The sequence below is a fragment of the Littorina saxatilis genome, linkage group LG2, assembly GCF_037325665.1.
Source record: "Littorina saxatilis isolate snail1 linkage group LG2, US_GU_Lsax_2.0, whole genome shotgun sequence".
NCBI classification, from domain to species: Eukaryota; Metazoa; Mollusca; class Gastropoda; order Littorinimorpha; family Littorinidae; genus Littorina; species Littorina saxatilis.
In genome coordinates this window covers 33383-37500 of record NC_090246.1, presented here as the reverse complement: position 1 = coordinate 37500, position 4118 = coordinate 33383, and positions in this window count along the sequence as shown.

The following is a 4118-nucleotide window of genomic DNA, read 5'->3' as shown; positions in this document are numbered from 1 at the left end:
CTCGCAGACAAAGAGAAGGAAATACTACCCCCTTCCCCCCTCAAAAGCACCCTTGTCCCATAAAGTGCAAAGAAAAAAGAAGAATACCCACCCATAGCATCTTTATCCAATAACGAGAACACTACAGAAGTGTGTGTATGTGTGTGTGTGTACGTGTGTGTGTATGTGTGTATGTGTGTGTGTGTGGGGGGGGGGTACGCACCTAAGGCACCCTTGCCCATCGACCAAGAAAATAGATTAGAAGAAGGAAATACCCACCTAAAGTACCTTCACCAAAGATATACCACTGCTTCTCTTTGTCTTTGCCTTCACAACGAAAGCATAAAAGAAAGACAGAAATAAGGCGACTTTAGGCACACTTCCAAGCAGGAAGATTTTTAGAGGGTGAAAATCAGCGTCTATTCTGGCGTCACAATTGCAGTCCCAGCTGTGTAATCCAAGTGAAGAGGAACACGATGGTAGGCGCAATGGATCCTGGCATCTGTAGATAAAAAGGAAAGAAGGTGCGTACTCTCAGATTCTCAGTGCAAGGACCTGTCGCTACGATTTCACTACTGTGCATGAAACAAAGGGAGCAGGTGCGTAGCTGGAATTCCTGTTTATCGCACGATTCTCTGTGGTAGATTTAAACACAGCGATTATCACTTAGGGGGGCCCAGCCGTCTTTTGCAGACCTGACATTTTCTCTCTTGTTTGAAATCTTGATCTGCCTTGTTTATCTAGCTACAAGAATTATTATTTATTTGTCTTCGAACAAAAAACGGCTTATAGTATTCTAATGTAATACATATACAGTATATGCATTTCCTTATGAAACTGGAATTCATCATGGTATAATGTGGATTAAAAACGAAAAATACCACTCTCCGATTCTGCAGGGACCTGTCACTTTGAAATCCCTACTGTGCATGAAACAAAGACTGAAAGAGAGCAGGTGCGTGGCTGGAATTCCTGTTATCGCACGTTCCTCCATGGTAGATTTAAACACCGTGATTATCACTTGTGGAGGCCAAGTCTACTTTCATTAACCTGCCTGTTTTTGTTTGTTTTTTCCTCATGTTTGAAACTTTTATTTTCTCATTAAAATGCCTTCTGAATCTGACTTTGTTCGTGTACATGTGTATCTCGAACAAAACTGGTTTCGGGTATCCTGACCTTTCCACGCCTATTTCTTTAAATCCGGAATGGACCCTGACGTGTGTCGATAAAAATGGAAAAAGTACCACCCCACATTCTGCAGAGACATGTCGCTAGAATATCACTACTGTGCATCAGACAAACGAAACAGGTGCGTGGCTCCGATGATGGTACAATTAGGATAAAGAAAACACAAACACACACACACACACACACGCACACACACACACACACACACACGCACGCACACACACACACACACACACACACACACACACACACACACACACACACACACACACACACACACACACACACACGCGCACGTAAACAAAGACGTTATACATTCACTTGAACTCTACCAAATTTGTCGCAAACAAAACAAGATACGCAACAGAAAAATGAAATAGCGACAGGACGACCACGTTGTTGTTTGTGTTCGCATCTTTAAAGATGACAGAAAGCAACAACAACATAAACATGAAATAGTGACAGGACGACCACGTTGTTGTTTGTGTTCGCATCTTTAAAGATGACAGAAAGCAACAACAACATAAACATGAAATAGTGACAGGACGACCACGTTGTTGTTTGTGTTCGCATCTTTAAAGATGACAGAAAGCAACAACAACATAAACATGAAATAGTGACAGGACGACCACGTTGTTGTTTGTGTTCGCATCTTTAAAGATGACAGAAAGCAACAACAACATAAACATGAAATAGTGACAGGACGACCACGTTGTTGTTTGTGTTCGCATCTTTAAAGATGGCAGAAAGCAACAACAACAGAAACATGAAATAGTGACAGGACGACCACGTTGTTGTTTGTGTTCGCATCTTTAAAGATGACAGAAAGCAACAACAACAGAAACATGAAATAGTGACAGGACGACCACGTTGTTGTTTGTGTTCGCATCTTTAAAGATGGCAGAAAGCAACAACAACATAAACATGAAATAGTGACAGGACGACCACGTTGTTGTTTGTGTTCGCATCTTTAAAGATGACAGAAAGCAACAACAACATAAACATGAAATAGTGACAGGACGACCACGTTGTTGTTTGTGTTCGCATCTTTAAAGATGACAGAAAGCAACAACATCATAAACATGAAATAGTGACAGGACGACCACGTTGTTGTTTGTGTTCGCATCTTTAAAGATGACAGAAAGCAACAACAACATAAACATGAAATAGTGACAGGACGACCACGTTGTTGTTTGTGTTCGCATCTTTAAAGATGACAGAAAGCAACAACAACAGAAACATGAAATAGTGACAGGACGACCACGTTGTTGTTTGTGTTCGCATCTTTAAAGATGACAGAAAGCAACAACAACATAAACATGAAATAGTGACAGGACGACCACGTTGTTGTTTGTGTTCGCATCTTTAAAGATGACAGAAAGCAACAACAACAGAAACATGAAATAGTGACAGGACGACCACGTTGTTGTTTGTGTTCGCATCTTTAAAGATGACAGAAAGCAACAACAACAGAAACATGAAATAGTGACAGGACGACCACGTTGTTGTTTGTGTTCGCATCTTTAAAGATGGCAGAAAGCAACAACAACAGAAACATGAAATAGTGACAGGACGACCACGTTGTTGTTTGTGTTCGCATCTTTAAAGATGGCAGAAAGCAACAACAACATAAACATGAAATAGTGACAGGACGACCACGTTGTTGTTTGTGTTCGCATCTTTAAAGATGGCAGAAAGCAACAACAACATAAACATGAAATAGTGACAGGACGACCACGTTGCTGTTTGTGTTCGCATCTTTAAAGATGACAGAAAGCAACAACAACATAAACATGAAATAGTGACAGGACGACCACGTTGTTGTTTGTGTTCGCATCTTTAAAGATGGCAGAAAGCAACAACAACATAAACATGAAATAGTGACAGGACGACCACGTTGTTGTTTGTGTTCGCATCTTTAAAGATGGCAGAAAGCAACAACAACATAAACATGAAATAGTGACAGGACGACCACGTTGTTGTTTGTGTTCGCATCTTTAAAGATGACAGAAAGCAACAACAACATAAACATGAAATAGTGACAGGACGACCACGTTGTTGTTTGTGTTCGCATCTTTAAAGATGACAGAAAGCAACAACAACATAAACATGAAATAGTGACAGGACGACCACGTTGTTGTTTGTGTTCGCATCTTTAAAGATGACAGAAAGCAACAACAACATAAACATGAAATAGTGACAGGACGACCACGTTGTTGTTTGTGTTCGCATCTTTAAAGATGACAGAAAGCAACAACAACATAAACATGAAATAGTGACAGGACGACCACGTTGTTGTTTGTGTTCGCATCTTTAAAGATGACAGAAAGCAACAACAACAGAAACATGAAATAGTGACAGGACGACCACGTTGTTGTTTGTGTTCGCATCTTTAAAGATGGCAGAAAGCAACAACAACATAAACATGAAATAGTGACAGGACGACCACGTTGTTGTTTGTGTTCGCATCTTTAAAGATGGCAGAAAGCAACAACAACATAAACATGAAATAGTGACAGGACGACCACGTTGTTGTTTGTGTTCGCATCTTTAAAGATGACAGAAAGCAACAACAACATAAACATGAAATAGTGACAGGACGACCACGTTGTTGTTTGTGTTCGCATCTTTAAAGATGACAGAAAGCAACAACAACATAAACATGAAATAGTGACAGGACGACCACGTTGTTGTTTGTGTTCGCATCTTTAAAGATGACAGAAAGCAACAACAACATAAACATGAAATAGTGACAGGACGACCACGTTGTTGTTTGTGTTCGCATCTTTAAAGATGACAGAAAGCAACAACAACATAAACATGAAATAGTGACAGGACGACCACGTTGTTGTTTGTGTTCGCATCTTTAAAGATGACAGAAAGCAACAACAACATAAACATGAAATAGTGACAGGACGACCACGTTGTTGTTTGTGTTCGCATCTTTAAAG